The sequence below is a fragment of the Peromyscus eremicus genome, chromosome 6, assembly GCF_949786415.1.
Source record: "Peromyscus eremicus chromosome 6, PerEre_H2_v1, whole genome shotgun sequence".
Taxonomy (NCBI): domain Eukaryota; kingdom Metazoa; phylum Chordata; class Mammalia; order Rodentia; family Cricetidae; genus Peromyscus; species Peromyscus eremicus.
In genome coordinates, this window is record NC_081421.1 from 43752630 (window position 1) to 43777514 (window position 24885).

Here is a 24885-nt window from a genome sequence, read left to right on the forward strand (position 1 = left end):
GAAGTTATCTGTCCTTGGACAAGTGGAGTTTACAGGTTAGAAACATTTCGTTTCATAATTCTCTTAAGCACAGTAATTTTAAACTTGTAAATATAATGTTTACCATTACACATGAACCTAGTGAAATTTCTTTCTCTTCTTAGTTCACAAGTAATTTTTGTCACAAGATGGTACTGACTTTTATCAGATGCCCAGTCTGCTTTTATTATACATCTGACCTGCTGAATTTCTTAAGACAAATTACACATTAATGATCTTAATTGGTATGATACCTTTCTAATGGATTATTGGAACTGATTTCATTAACACTTTGAGCCATTTTTTAACAGAATAGTAGGATAAATGTTTTCTATTTGGTGCATATATGTCTGTCTGGCATGTGATGGGGGAGTGAGCACACACCTGTGGAACAGAGCAAAGCTGATAATTATGGTGCTGAAATCTTCTACATTACCACCAAAACTTTGTCTTATTTGTCTGCCAATCAGTTATTGTAACACCTTGAATTCTCACAGGACAGTTGAGGAGGACTTTCCAGTGTCTCCTTGTGAGTATCCAAATTTTACTTCCAATTATTTTGTCATTAGGTCTATGTTAGTTAGAAATATCACCCTTTCCAGGCAAGTCAGCCTTTTTCTCCTTATGCTTTGGTTCTCCTTAGTTCTGATAATACTTTTCACTCTAGAAACCACTGGATCTCACACTAAAACACAAACTGCCATAGAGTTAGTTTCCTTGAAGTATTTTGGTGGTCTTTCCCCTTTTTACCTTCATAAAAATCTGTGCTGTTGATGCAGCCCTTGTAAACAGAGAGTGGGTTTCTTCTAATCTGGGGCCAGTGCAATGTCTTATCTATAACAGGCCACAGATAAGCATTGTCATGTGTATGGAGCTCTAGCTTTGCCATACTGTTTTGTGAAAGTTACCCTAAAATTTTTGGTGCCTTTCCATCTTCTTTCTTTGCTGTTTATTTATTTGTTTTTCTTCTATTTTGTCTTCCTTTCCTATAAATGCTGGGAAACTCTCCACTCATTACTGCTTTGTAAGTAACTTACATTTTTCCTAACAGTTAGCAGTTCTGACTGTCCTCCCCTGTCTGCATGTCAATGATTTTCATTGTTTTCCCACCGTTTTTCTTTATCAGAATGTAGCTGTTAATGTCATTTTTGCTGTTGATTTATGCAACCAGTGTTTACTTATATTTAGTCTCATATTCTAATTATATGGTTCATTAGTTGTTTCTATGCCTCAATTTGATCTTTTGGGTTGAATTTAATTTCTCAGGAAACACATGCTTTAGTTCATTTAGTGATTGCCTGTGGGTGGTAAACTCATAGATTTTGTGTGAAGTTCTCTTGTTTTGTTTTGTTGCCATAAATGACTATTACACCATTATTGTTTTGCATGATGAGTTGACAGGTGTTTTTTCTTAGCACCTCCCTCAGCACTCCGTGCCCAATCTATGTTTCTATGAAAGTAAGAGGGGTGTAAGTGAGAGGAGGAATGGGATCGGCTGGAATGGGAGGAAGACGAAAGCGGTAACAGTGGGTAAATATGATGGAAATACATTATAGACATGCTTGGGAATGCAATAATGATACTCATTGTTATTGCATATATAATTACTATACACTAATTAAAACCTTAATAACATTCTGTTATCAGTTTAATTGCTATTCCTTTCATGCTTATTCTCATTGATTGCTTTTGCGATGCTGGAGCTTGAACCTAAGGCTCGTGCTTTCTAGGAAAACACTTTGCCACTGAGCTGTGACCTCAGCCTTTGAAATAATCTGTTTTCTCACCCTCGATTTGGTCTTTTCTCCTTTGTGTTTTGTTGCCTTTGAGTTCTGAGTTACCTTGCAGGCCATTGCTGGTCTTCGATACTAGGTTTCGTTTGCTCTTCCTCATTCTGATAGACTTATCAGAATGAGTTCATTATCTTCATCATCTTCATCAGTTCTGACAGATTGTCAGTAAGCATCTTTCTTAACCTGAACTCTCTTTTGTTCTCGTATATTCTCTCTCTACTAGAGAGTCTTAAACCTCTTTTTTCCTAGAGGCTAAAATCTTCAGTCTACCTTTCCAGAAGAGCATGAATTTGCTATTGTAAGAAATACATTCAGGGTCACAACGGAAGATCACCATTCTAGCTGAAGTGTCCGGACAAGGCAAACTTCACACTTGATCAGTAGAGTATGCTGGAGAAGAGTGAACACATCTGGACAGGAACCACACTTGGGTTTTAATCTACCTCACGTGGTGGCTGTAGCTTTTCCCCATTGGCTGAGGTCTCACCTCACAATCTTATTCAACTGTCTAGTCTGAAAAGAATTGGCACACAGGAGAAAGAAGAAGGAGAAAGAAGTCAGTGCTCCAGTGAGAAGTATACTATTCCAAACCATCAGATTCCTGGAATAGAGCCTTGAGTCTTTGTGTAAACAAAGGCTTTACTGGGGGGAGGGGGGAGAGGAATTAAAACATTTGCATAAAACTTTCACAAAGTAGAGGAGATAAAAAGATTTTAATTACTTGTCCTAAATACTAGGTTTATGATATTTGATAGGAAAGACCCATATTCCATATTTCTTTCTTTTTACCTTTTTTCTTTTTTCTTTTTATGTATTCCTCTCCTGGACAATACATCTCCACCACAGCTTCCCCTCCCTCCACTCGTCCCTGCCCCCTCTACCTAGAGTCTCCCCCAGATCCACTGCTCCTCCATTTCCCTTCAGAAAAGAGCAGGCCTCCCAAAGGTATCAGCCAAACAAGGCATGTTAAGATGAAATAAGACTAGGCACAACCCTTCATATGAAGGCAGGACAAGGCAACCCAGTAGGAGGAAAAGGGTACCATGAGCAGGCAAAATTGTCAGTGACACCCCCAGTCCCACTGTTAGGACTCCCACAAAAACCCAAGCTAACCAACCACAGCACGTATGCAGAGGACTTAGCACAGACCCTTGCAGGCTCTATGCTTGCTGCTTCAGTCTCTGTGAGCTCCTAGGAGCCCCGCTTAATTGATTCATGAGCCATGTTCTTCTGGAGTCGTTGACCCCTCTGTCTCCTACAATCCTTCCTCCATCTTGTCGAAGGGATTCCCCGAGCTTAATGTTTGGCTGTGGTTCTCTGCATCTGCTCCTGTCAGTTGCTGATGAAACCTCTCTGATGATGATTATGCTAGGCTCTGGTCTACAAGTATAGCAGGATATCATTAGGAATCATTTTATTGACTTGTTTTTTTAAGTCTTGTTAGGTTCTAGGCTAGGTCTCTGGGCTAACTGGCCTCCAGGAACTATCAGGTGTGTACTCCCTCTCATGGCATGAGTCTCAAGTTGGACCAGCCATTGGTTGGACACTCCCAGAAGTTCTTGGCCACTTATACCCCAGCACATTTTGCAGGCAGGACAAATTGTAGGTTGAAGGTTTTGTGGATGGATTGGTGTCCCAATCCCGCCACTGGAAGCCTTGCCTGGTTACAGAAGATGGCCTGTTTGGGCTCTATATTTCCCATTACTAGGAGTCTTCACTAGGGTCACCCTTGTAGATTCCAGGGTGTTTCCATTGCACTAGGTTTCTACCTCACCCCTGAAATACCCCCCAATTCCAGTTGTCTTTCCCAGCACTCTCTCCCTCTGCCCTCCACACCTGATCCCTCCTCTTACCATCCCCACCCAACCCCAGTCTACCTACAAAGTCTATTCTATTTCCCCTTCCAACGGAGATCCATGCATCTCCACCTTGAGCCCTCCTTCTCTGGGTCTATGGATTGTAGCATGATTATCCTTTTGTTGTATTGAAAGCCAGGAGCTACCACAAAGATGTTGCAAGGCAGACATTTATCTGTGATTGGACTAAACTTTTAGTCTCCCATGGTAGGAGAATGAAGCAGCAAAGACTAAAGGCAGAGTAGCCTCTCTACAGCAGGCAAGCAAGTGATTACAAAAGTGGAATTCTGTGGTTATTTTTATGACCATGGAAAAGGTACATGTTATGAGTTCATGGCCAGATAGTTATCAGAATATACCATGAAATATTTCATGTAAGTCATTTCTTGGAACATTTTGTGAAACAATGGAAACAATTTAGGATGTATAAGTCACAAGGTTATAGAAGCAGAACAAGTCAAAAAACAAGTTGACCTTCAGCTTGGAACATGATTGGAGACTAACATTATGTTTAGCTAGGAAAAGGAAGAAGAATGGAGTCAGCTGGCCCTTAACATTTTACTTTACAGCTAATATCCACTTATGAGTGAGTACATACCATGTTTGTCTTTTTGAGTCTGGGTTATCTCACTCAGGATGATTTTTTTCTAGTTCTATTCATTTGCCAGCAAATTTTATAACGTAATTTTTTTTTTTTTGGCTTTTTGGCTTTTTGAGACAGGGTTTCTCGGTGTAACAGCCCTAGATGTCCTGGAAGTAGATTTGTAAGCCAGGCTGGCCTCAAACTCACAGAGATCTGTCTGCCTCTGCCTCTCAACTGCTGGGATCAAAGGCGTGCACCACCACACTCAGCTATATATTTTTTTCAACAGCTGAAAAAAAACTCCTCCTTATAAATGTACCACATTTTCTTCACCCAGTCTTCATTTAAGGAATACCTAGGTTGTTTCCAGCTTCTGACTGTTATGAGTAAAGCCACTATGAACATAGCTGAGCAAGTGTCACTGTGATAGGATGGGGCATCTTATGTGTATATGCCCAAGTGTAGTATAGCTGGATCTTAAGATAGATGGATTCCCAATTTTCTGAAGAACAACCATATTGATTTCCGTAGTGGCTGTATAAGTTTACACTCCTACCAGCAATGGAGGAGTGTTCCCCTTACTCCACATCCTCACCAGCATGAGTCCTTACTTATGTTATTAATTTTAACCATTTTGACAGTTACAAAATGGATTCTCAAAGTCATTTTGATTTGCAATTCCCTGATGGCTAAGGATGGTGAACATTTCTGTAGTGTTTTTCAGTCACTGAGATTTCTGAATTGAAAATTCTGTTTAGATCTGTACCCCATTTTTCAATTGGATAATTTGGTTTGTTGGTTTCTAGTTTCTTGAGTCTTTATACATTTTGAATAAATAAAGATCAGACAAAAAAATTAAATAAACCTATAACCCCTAAGGAAGTAGAAGCAGTCATTAAAAGTCTCCCAGGCAAAAATAGCCCAGGGTCAGATGGTTTTAACTCAGAATTGTACCAGAGTTTCAAAAAAGAGTTAACGCCAATACTCCTTAAATTATTCTACAAAATAGAAGAGAAGAAACATTGCCAAATACATTTTATGATGCCACAATCGCTCAGATACCAAAACCACATAAAAATTTAACAAAGAAATAGAATTACAGACCAATTTCCCTCATGAACATTGTTATAAAAATACTCAACAAAATATTCACAAATTGAATCTAAGAACATATCAAAAAGATCATCCACCATGAACAAGTTGGCTTCATCCCAGCGATGCAGAGATAGTTCAGTATATGAAAATCAGTCAATGTAATCCACCATATAAACAAACTGAAAAAAAAACACACACATGATTAGGCTGGGCAGTGGTGGTGCACACCTTTTATCCCAGCACTCAGGAGGCAGAGCCAGGCATATCTCTGTGAGTTTGAGGCCAGCCTGGTCTACAGAGTGAGATCCAGGACAGGCACCAAAGCTACTCAGAGAAACCCTGTCTCAAAATAAATAAATAAATAAATAAAACAACCTTGAAAGGACAATACTCAATTTCATATGGAAAAACAAAAAACCTGAGATAGATAAAACAATCCTATACAATTAAAGATTTCCAGAGGTATCATCATCTCTAATTTCAAGCTCTACTATAGAGCTATAGTAATAAAAACTGCATGGTAGTAGCATTAAAAACAGATAGGTGGATCAATGGAATTGAATCGAAGACCCAGACATATATCGATCACCAGTGGACACCTGATTTTTGATAAAGAAGCCAGAAATATGCACTGGACAAAAGAAAGTATCTTCAACAAATGGTGCTGGCATAACTGGATATGTAGAAGAATGCAAATAGACCCACATCTATTACCTTGCACAAAACTCAAGCACTAGTGGATCAAAGACCTCAACATAATGCCAGATACACAGAACCTGATAGAAGAGAAAGTGGGAAGAAGCCTTGAACATATTGGCACTGGAGACAACTTCCTAAACAGAATACCAATAGCACAGGCACTAAGATCAACAATTTGTAAATGGAACCTCAAGAAACTCAAAGCTTACGTAAGGCAAAGGACACTGTCAATAGAAAAAAAATGACCGCTTACAGAATGGGAGAATATTTTCACCAACTCCACATCCAATAGAGAGCTAATATTTCTTACACTATGGTTCCAGATTTATAAAGGAGTGTCAGTTTCATCTCTTAAAAAAAGATGGGCCAAGGCTTTGCCCTTTTCTCCCTTCTGACCCCATTTATGGATGTCTGGTAAAGTGAATTCTACCTTTTACCAGAACTTGTGTGGAGATAAGAAGATAACTTGTGGATTCTCTTCTTCCACTATATGGGTACCTTGGGTGGATCTCAGGTTGTCAGGCTTGGTAAAAAGTTCTTGTACCCATCTCATTGGCCCCAGAACTCTGTACCGTTCCATCATGGTTCTAAAACACCCCTGGCTCTCCCACTGTGGTACACACACACACACACACACACACACACACACACACACACACACTAATAAAGAACATCCTTTTCTTTCTTCTTGTACACTGTTGGCACAGTAAAATACTACAGAACTTGCTTTTCTCTACTGCCAGCTGAGGACTCCATGTTTACTGTGTTAAGTTTACTCTTAAGAATATTGATAAGCTCCCATCTCAAAGCGGAAAAAAATCATAAAATTCCAAGGCAAAAACATTGGTTACTGTAGTGATTTAGGGAGATGACACGTATCTTAGTCTTCTCAGTAATGATGATTCATGTGTGTGAACAAGCAGTGAGATTGTTATGGAGAGCCCACCAGAGATGAACACTCACACACAGTTTATAGTCACTTGAAAGTCTTTATTCCAGCCAGCTGGGACTACATTAAGGTATTTGAGACCCCAGTGTAGCTCTGAGTATTTAGGGTAAGGGGTTTTTAAAGGAAAAAAACCACATCCTGGTATCTTGCTCAGCAGCTGCTGGGAGAAGTTTTGCACAAGCAAGTAGTTTAACAGAAGCTAAGATAAGCATTTAGCTAGAGGGGGAGGTTTGCACAAGCAGATAGATTAACAGCATATTAGAATAAATTAGCTGGAGCATCTTGACCTTGGGTTCCCAAAATAGAGTTGGGTGATTTTCCACATGCTTCTGTATCAAGGACATTGAATTCTAACTAAACCTGAAATGGCCTCAGCAAGAATACAAGATGGAGGAGCTTCTGCATTGTCTCACCCTGTTATAGGATCGGCCTATTGCAGCTGTGTATGACATTTTGCCACTATTAAAAACAGGTGATTTGGGATATGTTCTTGGGCTTCACAGAGGGTCTACTCAGTGAGAGGCTAACTTTTTTAATAGACACATGTCCACTCTACCATGGGGACAGCTGGACAAAACACCAAATTGCTGCACTAGAAATATGTCATTACAGAGGACTGAAAGTGAGGCAGAATTAATTCTCTAAAGAAAACTCTGGGGCTGAAGAGATGGCTCAAGGTTAAGAGCACTGACTGCTCTTCCAGAGGTCCTGAGTTCAATTCCCAGCAACCACAAGGTGGCTCACAACCATCTGTAATGAGATCTAGTGCCCTCTTCTGGCCTGCAGGCATACATGCAGACAGAACACTGTATACAAAACAAATCTTAAAAAAAAAAAAAAAAAAATCTGAATTTTCTCATCAGTAGTTAAAATTTTGTGAAGAAATCACCAGAAATGCTTCTTATGGTTTAGGAGTGATACATTTGAAACAAAATATTCAAGGAGCTTTTATAGGGATGGTGGAAACTGTGACTTTCAATGGGCACAGGGATCACTCAGGAGATGCTGATGCCAACAGCCTCACTGGAGTGACAATGAGTGGAATCAAATGGACTGGGATTGAAAGGCCTCCATCTGGGCTGTCCCATACCATAGCCACCAGCCAGGGACAGCAAACAAACATTTAAAAAAACGGTGGGAAAAAAATGGAGTTGTGCTGTGTTAAGCACATGCTGATTTTTTAAGTGTTAATATGTATATGTAAAAGGATATAAAATTAGATGTTCATTTAAAAATATTAATATGAATGAGAAGGTGAATATGATCAAAATATGTTACCCGCTTGTTTAAAATTCTCAAAAATATAAGAAAATGTTTGGTTAAAATAAAATTATGATTATATATTAAAAGAATATAATTGAATATATTAAATTAAATGAGATACGTTGTCTAAATTAATTTCACCTGTTATTGTGGTTTAATATGACTAGTAGAAAATGTGTATGTAGGATTTACAGTATATTTATGTATACTATAATATTTATGTAGTAGTTAACCATGAATTCTGTAACAAATGACCATAAATTAAATGACTTCAAACTCCATCATGGATTCACCCTCTTATGGTACTGGGAGTCAGAAGGAATCTAAGGGAGACTTGTTTTTTCTTGTAGCTTCTGCAGGTCCCCTGTGTTATCTGTACTGTGGTCTTTACCTCAATCTTTAGTCACATGGCTGTCAACACAGAGTCTACAGATCTCTCTCTCTCTCTCTCTCTCTCTCTCTCTCTCTCTCTCTCTCTCTCTCCCCCTCCTTCCCTCTCTCCCTCCCTCCCCTCTGCTTCATCACCTCTGTTGTGGTGTCTCCTTTTCCCCCTGACTCACCTCCCTCCTTACAAGGGGCTTTACAGTTGTATCTTTTCCTCCAAGTAATCCAGCTTGATGTCCCCACCTCAAGACCATTAACTCCATTGACACTTGAGCATGTGAGATTAGGACATGGCTAACTGGGCTGGCATTATGCCTATTACCATATTCCTCTGTTCCAGATAACCTGCCTGTGTTTCCCCATGCTCTCATCCCTTCATCACTGCATAAGGAATAAGAAACTCAGGACCTTATTATTTCAGTATCACAATGCCAAATATGGGGCCCCAAAACCCAATAAATACATGTTTAGTGTTTGTTTTGTTTGGGTTTTGTGGTGGTAGAATAGGAACCCAGGGCTTCATAACCACTTGGCAGCCACTCTATCATAAAAATATGTTTCCAGTCCTAAGTCTGATTTTTTCCATTGATTCAATAGAGTGCCAAAAGACCTTGTGACCATAAACATCACAAAGTATCAGGAATCCAGGGATTAGTGAGATGGCTTGGTCTGTAACGGTGCTTTTCTTCCCCAAGCCTGTCAACCTGAGTTCAATCCTGGGCCCTACATGACAAAGGAGAACTGACTCAGGCTTAGTGTTCTCTGACCTTCACATGCACACCATAAAAGGGAAAAGGAAAAAAGAAAGAAAACCAGAATCCTGGGCTCTAGTCCAAGGGCCGTTTGGTGGCTCTCAGTTTTCTCCACTCCCTCCTAAAGGAGAGTTAGTGGTAATATGAGGGATAAAATCTGCACAGATGAGTACAGTCCAATTACAGTGTACTATAGCTGCAGGGCCGGGTATCCTTCGGGAGGGTTTACTTTTTAAAGTATTTATAAATATATTCTACAAATGTGTGGGAGGAATTCCTATGTCCGAGCATTTGTGGGAGGGCTGGCACCCGTCTGGACCGGAGGAGCTCACAGTCTAGTGGAGATTTACGAACACTAGCGGCAGACATGCCAGACAGGAAGTAAAAAACAGGGGACCAGGAGTTAAGAAGGAGTGACTCCAATCTGTGAAGGTCCTCTTCCACCAAAATAACCAAAGACCGAGATCATTCCTTGGAAGAAGGAAAGTATCAGTTACTTTCAGATTGGTGTGCTGACTATATTACCCTGCTACAAGCAGCTTAAAGAAAAGAGGACTTATTTTGGGTTACAATCCCAGAGGGATACAGCCCCCCCATAGCAGGCAGCAGGGAAAGCCCGGTGCCGGAGCAGGAGACTGGCTGGTTACATTGCGTCCACACTCAGGAAGCAGAGCGTAAGCCCGAGTCAGATGGGGCTCTACAGCCTCAAGGCCCGCCCCCAGAGAGCTACTTCCCCTAGCAAGGCTCTAGCTCCTGATAGGTCCACAATCTTCCCAAACGGTGCCATTAGCTGGGGACAACATATTCAAATGCATTAGCGTGTGGGAGACATTTCACATTCAAACCGCAAAGGTGTGAGCTAGGTCTTGAAGACTTGAAATGAATCTTAAGCACAAAAATCTAACAACTGCATTGCCTGACTTCGATTTCATTTAACGGTCACCAGTTAAAATGCCGGGCCTGAGCTCACTGAGTTTTCCCGTTTTTCTTCTCTTCAACATTAACCTTGGAGGTTAGATCAATGGAAGAAGTGAAGGACACAGAAAATGAGGGCAAAGGGGAAGAAAAGGCAAAGAAATCATCGCAGCCTCCACACTTCCTGTCTACAGTCTAAAACTTAGATCTGAGAAATGCAACCATAAACTAGCTCATCAGAGTAACAGAAACTGGCCAATTTTCAGGAATATTGGAGGCACGTGGTCTAACTTATTATACATTTCTAAACATTTAAGATTCTGCTGTGGTCTAAATATACCACCATTGCAGTGCATTTACATATTCATAAATTATACACAGACACATTCTCCCCCTGTCTGTGCATTCATCCGCCCATCTATTAAACAACAACTCTATCCTGGGGGCTCTACCAAGATTCCAATTGGAGAAATCCGTGGGAAATAGCCTGGAAAAACCATGTCACGATTATTAATTAAGCATCTCTAAGGTCAGGCCTTTCCAGAGCCTGCACAGACATCCCTCCTCACACGCTGCCTTGTATTTGGAGCTCACAGATGACTGGACAGCAATTTGTCCCAACTGGAGGGGGGAACAAGAGGGATGCAGGCGCTGAGCCATGTGGTGAAGGCTGAGCTGGAGAATTGGCGCTCTTCAACAATCCGGAATAGAAAAACATGTCTCTATTCACAAAGCTGCTGGAGCGTTTCATGAAATATTTATTGGATAAAATACAGAATGTCCCCCAAATGGTATGGAGTGTTTTTGCAACAAAAATAAGATAAGGCTAGAGCAAAGGGGCTCACTCCTGTGGGTATTCAGCTTGTTTAAGACACCGCCCCAGCGATACGAAAGGATATGAATAACCTTCATATAATTTTCTGAGAGCAATCAGCTTGGGCTACCTTTTCAAGGAACTGAGAGAAGCATAAAGGTCCTGTGCTGGCCACATGGCTCACACCATGACCGGAAGTCATTGGCCCTCGCAGTAAGATGACTTTCCTCTTCAGAATCACAGCTGATGGCAGAGTCTAAGGCTGGACTCCCATCCAGCACTTTCTGTAATCCTGAGGAGTTCTGGAGAATGTGGCAAATATAACATTCCTGCCACATGTCACAGACGGGTCATGTCAGTCTGAAAAACTGTGCTTCTGATCTGAAAAGCCTCTTGATATCTGCCACATCCTCTCCCATTACCTCCACAAGTTACGAACATGCTAAGCAATGCTGATAGCATTCTTATGGACAAATATGACAACTTGTGGGGAGAACTTCTGTTTCTGGGAAGACAGGACAGATGTGCTGTGATGTCTCTTCCTCACTGTGTGTTCACATAGAAATCCTGGCTATTACCCAGGAAGCAAAAAGGGCAAGGTGACTGAGACCTCTGCATCCACAGATGCAGACTGACCAATGAGTGTCCAGAAATTCTCCTGTCTCGTTTCCTCCTTGCCCCAAATACCCCAGACTTAAGGATAAAGAAAACAAGAACCCAGAAACACCAGTAGATGCAGGCAAAAGAAATCTCAACAGATGTCTGTTTTCTTTGGCCAGTGGGACACGTGTCAGACAGATTCAATATTCATGTTACTGCAGTCTGATACTGCTGAGAAACCCATGCACAAGCACAACCCATATGAGTCCAGATCTCCACACTAGAGTGTTGCAAGAAACCAAGCAAGGGACCAGAATGTTCATGCTTGCCAGTAATAACTAGTGTGTCATGGTCACCACTACCACCACAGTGACGCCAGACTGCCCTCCCTGTGATCTAAAACATCAACATGCCTCCCACCTGTGACATCGGACATCAGTGTACCCCACCTGTGATATCAGACATCAGCATGCCCCCACCTGTGACATCAGACATCAGTGTACCCCACCTGTGACATCAGACATCAATATGCCCCCCACCTGTGACATCAGACATCAGTGTACCCCACCTGTGACATCAGACATCAGTGTACCCCACCTGTGACATCAGACATCAGTGTACCCCACCTGTGACATCAGACATCAGTGTACCCCACCTGTGACATCAGACATCAGCATGCCCCCCACCTGTGACATCAGACATCAGTGTACCCCACCTGTGACATCAGACATCAATGTGCCCCCACCTGTGACATCAGACACCACTGTATAAAGAGCCTAGACTCCTGGTCTCACCTGGAAGACAGTTCTAAAATTCATATGGAAAGGGAAAAGAACTCAAATATCTAAAACAGTTTTTAAAGAAAAATAAAGTCTATTCAATTTTAAGATGGTGTATAGATAAGTAGTCAAGATGGCTTGAAGCTGGCTGAAGGAGACATGTAGACCAAGAAATGTAAATCTTCAATTATCTCAAAAGACTTCAACTTCAAAAATATTGTACTATAGCCAACATATTTAAATAAGGCTCATTTAATATTATTTCCTTTGTATGAATTTATGTTTTACAGGAAATATGGAAGTTAAGTTTCTCTCTAAACAGCTTTCACAAGTTGGAGAAACTATTATTTTATTCTATTTATTAAGGCTGAATCATGGTCCATATTTATATAATACTTAACATTACATTTTGAAATTATTTATCTGGAGAAGGTGTTCATAAGTGTGCGTGTGTGCGTGCGTGCGTGCGTGCGTGCGTGCGTGTGTGTGTGTGCCTGTGACAGTCAGAAGACAAACTCAGGGGTCAGTCCTCACTCTGCACCTTGATGAGACAGTGTCTGTCTTGTTTACTGCAGCCTACCCCAGGCTGGCTGACCAATGAGTGTCCAGAAATTCTCCTGTCTCATTCCGTCTCCAGGTAGGATACTCTGAGATTACAGATGCTTGCACCACTAAATCTGGCTTTTGCTTACATATGAGGATCCCAATTCAGGAGACCTTGCACAGCCCACTGGGCCATCTCCTCCATTCACATTTAAAAACGCTTTGAGGATGACTCATAAATCGAAAATTCAGATGCGGAGTCAAGATCAGTCTCTGAAAACTAGTTTAGACAATTTGCAAAATTTTATAATATGACCAAGTAACAATTTGGAAATTCAGAAATGAGAGCTCTATTTATAATTGTACTCTGAAATGTAACCATGTACGCTCCAGTCATCTTTAAGACTCAATTGCTTGTGGTAGCAACGAATAATAACATTAGGATGGCCAGGGCTATGTTTTAAAATATATATACACATGTGGTATTCATATGGCAAACACTTTTTTAAGGATGCTGTCTGTGTTAAGGTTCTCTAGAGTAACAGTACTGATAGTGGACATAGATCACTGAAGGATTTCATTAGGTTATCTCACACAGTAGGGATGAAATAGTCCTACCGTGACTGTCAACGTGCTGGAGAACCAGAGAAGCTGGTTGCTCAGTATGTGAAGCTGGATCTCTCAGAGATCCCATTGTGGCCGTGACAGCCTGGAGGATTTGTAAAGAGCCTCAGATCTTCCATGCCTACTGGAAGGCAGAAGAAGGTTGGTAGCCTTAGGAAAAGGATAAGAACAGCCGTAGCAGGGACAGGGTAGACGTATTCAACATCAAGGCGCAAAGGCAGCCAAGCACAACAGCCCTGCTTTTCCCTCTTTATGTCTGGGCCACTCCAGGGCAGGGGACTCACAAGCCAGCCTAGGGGTGTGTGTTTCAGCTGATCTCAGATCTAATCAAGTTACAACCAAACTTAGCAATTACACTCTCAAAATTTATAGCCATTATTCTTTTCTTCTCTTCTCTTTCTCTTTTGTATTCTTTCTATTCTTCCTTTCTTTTTCTTTTGAGACAGGGTCTCACTCTGCAGCTCTAGCTGGCCTGGAATTCACTATGTAGGCCAAGCTGGCCTTGAACTCACAGAGATCCACTTCCCCCTGCCTCCCACCATACCCAGAAAAGCCATTATTCTTCACTTACGACAACTAATTGTATCTGGAGGCAGTTTGTTAAATGCAAAGTCATGTTAACTAATCTAGTCAGTGATGAGGATTTTCTGATGCAGATGTATATTCAGTTTTCCCCACTGTGACTTGCTCTGCACATCTCCCAGGTGTTTACTTTGGTTTTTACTGTTAATGCAATGTTTTGTTGACAGCAAACACTCTTGTTTATTCAAACGTTTTCATACCTTCCAGCAATACTTCTGAAAAAAAAGTAAAATTTTACTCTTCAAATACTATTCACATGGATATCAAACTTTGGCACAGCCCTTCAGGAGGTCAAAACATATGTACATTAAATGCCGTATTTGACCTCTCCACAGCCTCTCAGAGGGAATTACCGCAAAGATTATTGCGAGATGGCAGCGACTCTCCCAAGATCAGCTACAATAAGGCACAGCAAAGACTGGAAGCGAAGTGACAGAGCCCAAGTCTCGTGACTTTTTCTAGTCACCAAACTTACTCGTGAGCTATGAGTTTTCAGACCCCTAAAGCAGCCCAGTGTATTGGAGACCATTCCTGTGGTGGTGGTGTCTTTATGAAGAGACAAGAAGGACAGTCATGTGCCACTGTTCCTTCTGATGAGCCCAGCACCAGCTAAAGCTTATAGAGAATATTTAACTAAGATGTGGGCTTTGCTAAAGTGGAGAGTGGACAGTAGTCACCTTGCCATCAGCTGAATGGGGGAGCTGTCTACAAACCCAGAGCCTAACATCAGAGAAAACTGGAGATACGCATATAAAAATGACTTGGTAATTGCTTCAAAATATGAGGCACTATTTTATAATTTAAATCCCCACGAGGCTTGGCATTGATCAGTGAGGTGCAGAAATCAGAGTCACTGAAAACACTTTAAAGCTCAGCTTCTCACTGGAAGAAACAGTACGTGTCATAAGGAAATGATTCCATTAGTCCCCATGTGGTTTCAATCATTGCCAGGCTGTCCTCTCTACTCATTGGAGCACGCTTGTGTCCTCATTGTTTGCATTCTCCACATGCCAGTTGCCTCTCCATTCTCTGGCTGAGCCCCTCTCCTCTGAAGAGTCCGGGTAATGCATAATTGTCCATGCCCAGCCTATAGATCAAACTCCAATCTAATTTGCAAAAGCTAGTAAATACACAGTAGGCTGCACGCGCTGCAGACCTCGTGTTGCAGTGATTAAGTTATCTGATTTCTGCCCTCACATTCTCCTGTTTTCCACTTAACATTCTTCACACTTGCTCTTTGCAGCAAGTACTTGCTGGGCCATTTCTGGGTTTTGAGCACTACTTCGGTTTCTCTCTTAAAAGCAGTCACACAAATCTTGTGTTATTCAGATGCCTAGGGATTAGGTAGCTCTTTTTCCTCAAGACACCAGTGCCATCCCGCTAAAGAGGGGCGGTATGTGGCACACCAGGTCCTTCCTCTTCCCTTCTAGAGACATGGCAGAGCCACATGCTCTGAACAAAGGGAATAAGGCAAGTCCAGGTGGATAAAATTGAGTCTCTGTTGCTGTGATAAAACACTCCAATCAAAATCAACTCAGGGGGTGGGGGAGGGTCATTTCATCTTACAGGTTCATTGTGGAGGGATACCAAGACAGGTGCTTGAAGCAGAAACCATGAAGAAAAGCTTCTTCCTGCCTTGCTCTCCTGGCTTGCTTGGTGTATTGGTTGCTTTTCTATCATGGTGGTACAGCACCATGACCAAGGAAACTTACAGAAGAAAGGGTTTATTTGGAGCTTCCCGTTCGAGAGGGATAGAAGTCCACCCCCATCATGGAAGAGGGCATGGTAGTAGGCAGGCAGGCGTGGCACAAGCAGGAAGCAGAGCACACACTGGTGATGGCACAAGTTTTGAAACTTGAAGCCCATCACCAGTGACACACCTCCTTCCAAAAGGCCACACCTCCTAATCCTTTCCAAACAGTTCCACCAATTAGGGACCAAGTATTCAAACATATCAGTGTGTGGAGGCCGTTCTCATTCAAACCACCATGTTCTACTCCCCAGCCATTATAGGCTCATAGGCTCATGGCCATATCATAATGCAAAATGCAGTTAGTCTCACTTCAAAAGTCCCCATAGTCTTTTACAGTCTCAACGGCGCTTTGATGTACAAAGTATAGCACTCTTCTGAGACGTAAGACAATCTCTTAGTTATAAACCCCATAAAATCAAAAGGCAAATTACATCCATCCAACATACAATAACACAGAATATACATTACCATTCCAAAAGGGAGGAATTGGGCCACAGTGGAGAAATACTGGACCAAAGAAAGATAGAAACCCAGAACCCATCAGGGAAAACTCTAAATGCTGGAGCTCCATGTCTGGTGCCAAAGGCTTAATTGACTCTGCCCTTCCAGCTTTGCTGACTGCAACACACTCCTCTCTCAGGCTGGTGCCACTCCTTGTACGCAGCTTTCATTGGCATATATCTCATGGCTCTGGCATGTCAAACATCGTAGGGTCTCCAATTCAATCCACATATCACTTCCACAGCTTTATGCAATGATCTCTCATGGCCTCTTGCCCTCTCAGGGCCTTTGTGAAGAGACTGTAGCTTTCCTCCGCAGTCTCTACTTCAGTTCCTGCCTCTAGGTTCCTGCCCTGACTTCCTGCCCTGACTTCCTCCCGTGATGGACTGTGGCTGGGGGCTATAAGCAAAATAAACACTTTCCTCCACAAGTTGCTCTTTTATCATAAGAGCAGAAACCTAACTAGGACACAGGAACTTTCCATTGAACCTGGAGCTCACTGGCCATCCCACCCCCAGGCCGACAGCCAGCAAACCTAAATTATCCTCCTGTCTTCTCCCACCAGAAATTCAGTATGGATACATGGAGTCATGCCAACCTTTTTACATGGATACTGGAGATTCAAATTCAGGTCCTTATGCTTGCACAGCAATCTCTCTTACCAGCTGAGCCATCTCCCAACACAGTATCAATCATTCCTACATGATTATCCTTGTGTTCGCATTAAAATACACAATTTGAGGGGCTGTATCTTCCCCTCTAGATTGAAAAAAATCTTAAAGAGGGTACCATTTCTTATTCATCATACCTACTTCTTGTTCAGCATGAAGTTAGATGGATGGATGGATGGATGGATGGATGGATGGATGGATGGATATATGAGTTTCATGCTGATTGTTCTATTTAGCTCCAAGGTAACTGACAAATCCCTTGAAACTCCAGAAATAAATTAAAAGCTTAGTTTTGTTTTGTTTTTCTCAAATTAAATCTGTCAGATAAACCTGGGGTTTTGTAATTGAAAAACTGTGTTGGAAATCAGATAAAGCAACTGAGTGATAAGGATGTTTTTCTCCAGGTACTTTGGGTCACAGAAATGTCTCTTCCTCTAACCATCTTCTTCCTTTCCCCGGGAAGATAAGGAGCAGCAGCCGTGGGGGACACAAAGGGTTGTGCCCTTTCCCCTACATGGAAGGCTAGAAGAATGAATCACTCTAGCCCAGTGACTGGTCTCTAATTTCCATAAGCAATCAGGAAGATAAAAGTTAATTTAGAAACCTATGGCATGAATGGAAAGTGTTAAATGAATGCAGTTTGCATTAAGGCTGCTTCACTATCTCACTCTGTTCTTCTCTCCATCTATTAAATGCTATAGTGAGAAAGTACGTGTTAATACTGAGACATACATCCTTATAAATAGACAGCATCCCTGCGGGTACGCCGAAGCTTATCCTTTCCTGTCCCAGGATGATAACAGTGTGCTAGCTCACTCCTGCCTTGATCCTGGGTTGGCTGGAACAGAATTATTCCCATTTTCATGCTGGGCCCAAGGACAGTCCACAAATATCCTTCCAAAGGTCTATGGGAAAGCTTGGAGTCCTATTTCAAACTCCAAATATGTGCTGTAAAAGACTCCAGGGGCTGGGGCGACAGCACGGTGGTAAAGCTTGCAGTGGAAGCGTGGGACCTAAGTTTGGATCCCCAGCACCCAGAGAAAAAGCCAAATGTGTCAGTACATCTATAATCCAAGCACTCTGGAGGTGGAGACAGAAGAATTCCCTGGAGCTGGCTGGCCAGCAAGCCAGTGGAGCAAATCTGTGAGTTTCAGGTTCAGTAAGAAACCCTGCTTCAAAAAAGGTGAAGAGTGATTGAGGAAGATACCCGATGTCAGTCTCCAGCTTCTGCATGCATGCACACAAGCACATAGATTTACATGCACATGTGTCCACATCCATGAACACACACAAAAACACACAATTCTCTCCCTCTCTGTCTTTCTTTCTCTCTGTGTGTCTCTGCCTCTGACTGCCTGTCCATCTCTCTCTGTATCTCTCTGTGTGTCTATCTCTCTGTCTCTCTGTCTGTCTCTGCCTCTCTCTGTGTCTCTGTCTCTGTCTCTCTGTGTCTCTGTCTCTCTGTGTCTCTGTCTGTGTCTCTCTGTGTCTCTGTCTGTGTCTCTGTCTCTCTCTCTCTCTCTCTCTCTCTCTCTCTCTCTCTCTCTCTCTCTCTCTCTGCTTCAGTAAGACCATTGGTCCAAATAAGCAGAATAGCTCAAAAGAAGGTTCCAGCAGCACTTAGGAATTTACTTGGCAGCAGGTAGCATTGGACAGGTGGCTATTCATCCTCATTAGGGCTGTCACACCCCTGTCCACAGAAAGAGGAGGGCTTTCTTCAAACAGAAGGAATCTAAGCTGTTTGTTTCTGATTCCCTACCTCTTGAAGGGCAGTCCAAGGGCAGATTGCACTTTGGCTCCATCAGAACCACTCAGGAGACTTCCCAAAAACACTAATTTCTGCACCCCAAACCGTAAATTCTTGTTCATGGTTGAGAAAGGAGACCTGAGAAGCAATGTGTAATTTCTAAGGGCTCCTCTTTTAGGTCATTCAGTTAAATGACCAAACTTAGTAACACTTTCAAAGATGTGAATGATGTTTGATTTCTTCTTAGAACATAAGACATATTTTTTAAAATGAAATGTTCATTATTTATGATGAAACATTACATTATCATGTCAACACTTAAGAAGTCTAGAAAAATATTAACAAGAAATGATTGCACAAGGTTTTAACCAGAGGTAATCATTGTGAATATTTAGAGAGCATCATCCTTAGCAACTCTGTGGGACCCACATACACACACAATTTAATTAGATGTCAGTTTCTCCAGGTAAATTTTATGCATGTGAGCTAGTCTTACTGTTAACCAAGATTATACATTCGAACAAGATGTGGCAAAATTGTATAGTAAGATTAGAGCTAACACGTGGACCTTCCAAGTACTTCAGTCAGAACGACTCTACTCTCAAGATGGTTAGGGAGTTTGTTTTCTAAGTGATGCTCTAGCTCACCGCAGGGTAAACATGCTCAGGTTAGTGCTAGGCAAAAATGTCAGCAACAGAGGCAGAAACCTTCAAATATGAACTCAGGAGTCTTGGAAGAAAAAGCAGTTAAGTGACTTAAAGAATAGCATTCCCAGATTAAAAAAAAATAGGACTTTAAGCTTGAATTTTGGTTAAACAAATAATTTTTTGATATTTGTCCTAATTTGTCTATCTGAAATTCAAGATGAAGTATTCCTGTGTTTTTATTTGCTAGTTTTGACAACCTCAGAAGGAGGGACCTCTGCTCTACCATGCAAGTGTGGCCCAAGGTAGAAGCAGCTGGAAAGATGTATGACCACATGCCAAGACTAAGAACAAGTTCAAGGCCAGTATTCACAGACTGACACATCTTGGACACTGTGACAGCCTTGCCACACTGAAAAATCAGTGCCTAGGCCACTCCACTTTCCTATGATCCCAGTGCAGGATATGAGTAAATCCAGTAGATTCCTCCCATCCATCCAAAGCAGAAGCCCTCTTACCCTTGGGACGTGTGTGTGTGCGTGTGTGTATGTGTGCGTGTGCGTGTGCGTGTGCGCGTGCGCGTGTGTGTGTGTGTGTGTGTGTGTGTGTGTGTGTGTGTATGTAGTTAAAGTCTTTCTCCCAGAAAACTCCTTCTACTTGTAAAACTAATCGCAGTTCAGCTCAGGAAAGTCATGTGGTGTTGACGTCTATTATTCCTTTAGTTCTCACGCCTATGATTTTACTGTTAAGAAGCATGATGCTTAGGAGGGAACTCTACCTGCTGCCCTCTACCACTCTCGTTTTCTCTCTCATTATTTTCTCTCCTTCACTTTGAGGAAGCATCCCAAGTGTGTCTGAGACTTGGTTTCAACGCTTCTGTGGTGACCTTCCTGTTGCCTGTATGGATCCTCCAGCCATCACTGTCCCCTTTGTGTACCTGCTTCCTTGTCTACCTCTACCCTTTCCCCCTGTCCTGTTTCACTCTGACTATGGCACTCCCCTCTGGCTTTTCTCTTTCCTAGAGTTTATACCTTTTGCTGTCTTACTAAAGACCCCAATGGAATCAGAAACTTTCTCTTGGTTCCTAGATCCTGACTTAATATTTGCCAACAAAATTTGCACGTGGATTATCCATAACCCAGCTTTCTGGGGGCTTGGGAATGGACCATATCCCTCTCACATGTCAGCAAAGGAGATGGATGCATGTTTAGCTACTGGTCTGGTGTCCACTGCTGTGAAGCTTTCAACCTGTGTCCATTTTACAGAGCAGAAATGAGATCATCTTACTTTTCTCAGCACGGTGACAGAATACCTTACGATCAGGAGAGGTACATTTTTGAGCCAAGGTTTCAGAGGACGTAGTCCATAGTGATAGAGAAGGTATGACGCAGTAGAAGCTCAGTCCTTGTCCTCTGTGGGTCTCAGGTCATGTCAGTACAGAGACCAGGAGACAGAGGCAGCCAAACTTTATGCTCAGAGACCGGCCCCACAACTCCTCTCTCTAAGCCCCACCCACCAAAGGCTTCATCATCTCCCCAGAGAGCACCTAGCTGGGGACCAAGTGTTCAAATGCACGAGCCTATAAGGGAAATTTCATATTCAAACCATAATATTGTCTAGGTCTTTGCTTTTCTGAATGTCAAGGGTCCATGAAAATCTGTAACTCCCAATGAGTTCTGTTGTCAGGTTGCTTCCTTTCTCTGCTTTACCTGTAGGGAAAGTATCCTCTCCCAGGACGAGAAAGACAGCTACCCAGTTATGAGACTATCCACTCTTTGTATGCCCTACCCTATAGCAACACCGGATCGATTTTTTTCTGAAACCCCCCCCCCCCCGCCCCCCTCCTGACAATCACACCTTTGCACACACTTTTCTTGTGTGCAAGCCCTCAGCCCTCTGCACCTGGAGGGTGTGTGTCTTTCTTTAAGTACAATCCAGTGATCTTTGTTTTCTGTGCAACAACCTTTCTTAGCTCCCTTAGGCTTTGTTTACTTAATACTTTGTCCCAGCTCTCTCATAACACAAGTTAGCTGTCTCCATGTGATGCTCAGTACACACTGGGCTAAATGAACAGAGAAGAAAGAATGATGGACTGGTGGGTGCTCAATGATGTGGTTGTGCTTATCCAAGTGGTAAACACAAGTCTCCACTGGACCCTCTCCTCTTCCAGGGTAGATGACTTGTTTGATCTCAGAAAAGGAAAAATGAATGATGTAAACAGTTAATGAGCATCTATTCAGCTAAAAGTCTTGCCCCAGGATTTTTAGTTGTGTGCCCTGGAGCAATATTTTCACGTTGTATTACCCCAGCTTCCTCATCCATAGAATGAGGAAAATAGCAATCTCTCCGAAAGACTGTCTTGATGCTAAAGGAGAGACTATGTGAGAGTCCTTGGAAGAGACCCTGACACACACTGGAATGTTCAGTCAAGGTTGGTATGAAGACTAAGACTGGAGGAGTCAGACAAAATCACGAGTCCAGAGTAAGTGTCTGGGTGAAGCCACAGAGGGCCACTTGACCTCTCTTTAGAACTAAGGGAGAAGACAAGCCAGAGGAACCTTACCAAGAATAGAGCCTTGAGGACAAGCAGGCTGTGCTTCTTACAGAAACCTCCCTCAGGTCCTGCCTGCCCTGATGACTAATCTGATGCAGACTGATACTCTCTAAAAAGACACTGTTGCAGCCCAGAACATCCCAGATTGTGGGCAAAAGTGAAGACTTCAAGGAAACAATCTCCATCTTCAATCGGATGTATGAGCCTGGGCTTTGGGGCCCCCTCTGGGATGCTCCTCCTGGTGACAGTTTGTGGAGGGATGAGAAGTCCCTAGCAGGCCTTCCTCAACCTATCAGGTGACCCAGTATAAAGCAAAACTAAGTGAGGGCTCTCCCAGCCAGAAAGACCCTCACTTTTCCCTCTCCTCTCTCCGTCTACATGAAGAAACAAGACATGAGAAGATGGGGGTGGTGTTCAGAAGGACTGTGCTTTCACGGCAAGATGGAAACTGTGTTGAAAAGAACTTTCAGAGATGGCACATCTCTGCAACACTTATTTTAAGAATTTGCATACATGTGTGGTATTTCTGTATATATGGGTTCATGTGTGTGTGCACATACATGTGCATGTGCGTGTGTGTGTAAGCCCCAGGCTGGTGTTCACTATCCTCCTCAGTTGTTTTCCGCCATAAATTTTGAGGCATGATCTCTCACTGAACCTAAAGCTTGCCATTCAGCTATTCTATCTGGGGAGATCCTAGGATCCACCTGTCACCCTGGGAATCTCACTGGAATCCCAGGCACGTGCCACCAAGCACAGATTTTAAACAGGTTCTGGAGATCCAAAGTCAGGCTGCCGTGCTTACATAGCAAGCATCTTACTAACTGGGCTGCCTCGCCAACCCCTATGAACCCTGATTCTTTTCCAGATGTTTCTAATTCAGGATGGAACAGAAGCCAGAGGGCTGCTTCCTGCATTCCAGGTTCAGAAAGTCTGACCTGATTCATCTTGTCTGACTACATGGGCTATCTCTCCCACTGCCCAGGCCCTCACCTACATGCATAGCCAAAACAGAAAACTCCCAAAATATTCAGTGAGTCACTCTGGGGCCACCCCAGGAATTGCCCTCTACTGACCCTGGCTGTCTCCGAGGTGGGAAGGACCTTGAATGTTATCAGAAGGCTGAGGCCCCAGGATGCAGCTGCCACATCCTTTTTGGGTTCTGTGGACATACCAGCTCCCTTTGTTTAGAGGTCTGACAAAATGGCCACCTACAGCAAAAGGCAAGTAGTTGAACATGAAGCTGAATGCAGACTTTGATGGCTGGGAAATTAATTAAGAAGAAAAAATTACCAAGTAATTTTTCCTGAGCATGTTTGCTTTGTCTTTGAACATGTTTTTCCTCGTGTTATGTCAGTGGGTTAATTGCCTTCTGACTCTGTGTGACAATCAGACACGTTCACCTGCTAAGATAAAGCAAAGTTAATTGAAGGGAGTTAGTAATGAAAACACTGGACTCGGTCCATTCCAAGTAGCATACAACATTTGAAATTATAGCCAAAGTGACTTTTATATGCCCACATATAACACTTCTGAGAGCTTGGCTTCCAATAAACCAGCCATCAGTCATCCAAGATTCTGTGTCCATCACAAATGGTGCAGGAGTCTATAAAGCACAAATCCCAGCCATCACTGAAGCTCAGAAATCTATGGAGCTAATCTCTGGAAAACTCATTGCCAATGTCTTCAGCATAGAGGGGAGTCAATTGTTTCTATATTTAACCATAATTTCGTGCCTGAATATAAACTCAGATGGCTGAGTGCATTCATTTCTGAAATATGTTTACCCCAAATACACAAATTGTTCAGTCCGCTAAGTCCTTCCGTGATGGAAACACTGCCTGATAAACCATGAAGCCTGGCTGTTTGCTTAATTGGCTGTTGTGTAGTTGGAGCCATACAGATGAAAACAGAGAGGATGCCAGGTCTCCAATACTGTGTCCACCCACAGCCTAATTCTCTTAAAATATGCTCCAGAGCCTCATTCTCTTAAAATTCCCCCAAATCTACCAGTTTCTAAAGGGGCCTTTGCCCAGCATCTGTCATAAATCCCAGGGAAGGTACTCGAATCTCCCAGTCAGTGACAAGGCAAATGAGATTCAATTAGTCACTGGCTGCAGGAAGATGTGCTGGTGGAGAGAGCTGCAAGCACGCATAAGCATCTGCAATGCCAGTCCAGAGAGGGCAGGCCCTTGCCCGGGGACCAAGTGTGCAGCTGCTGGCAGACACAGAGTGCTCTGTGTGCCCAGTGACCTCCTGGTGGACCAACTGTCGTCAAAATGAAGGGAGGGGTGGTTCTCACTGTCAGGTCGGGGAACTGGGGCAGGGGGTCTTCTCTGATCGCTGTGAGAGCTGTAGATGCTCTCACATCAGCAGATGGCAGCCCAGTGAGCGACTTCAGAGCCCTGTCTAAGGCTTTTCAGCCTCAACTGGACTGAACAACTTGATTTAATTCTTGAAATTTAGACTAGAGAAAAGACAACGTTCCCAACAACAGACAAGACTGAAGAGGGTGAAATTTCAAAGGAGGGATCTGGGAAAAGAAGCAACGTTCATGTTAGAACGTTAGCACATTTTGTGGTATATCTTACGTTCTCACATAATAGCTCCTGTTGTACTTTCCTACGGGAAACCTTACAGACAGAAGCTAGAAATGAGGGAAGACTTTGTACAGACATTATTTATAAATGTGTGGAACAGAATTTAGGCAACAGCAAAGTGCAGTGTCCTGGATCTAGCAAAAGTGAAAAGTAATCTCTCCTACTA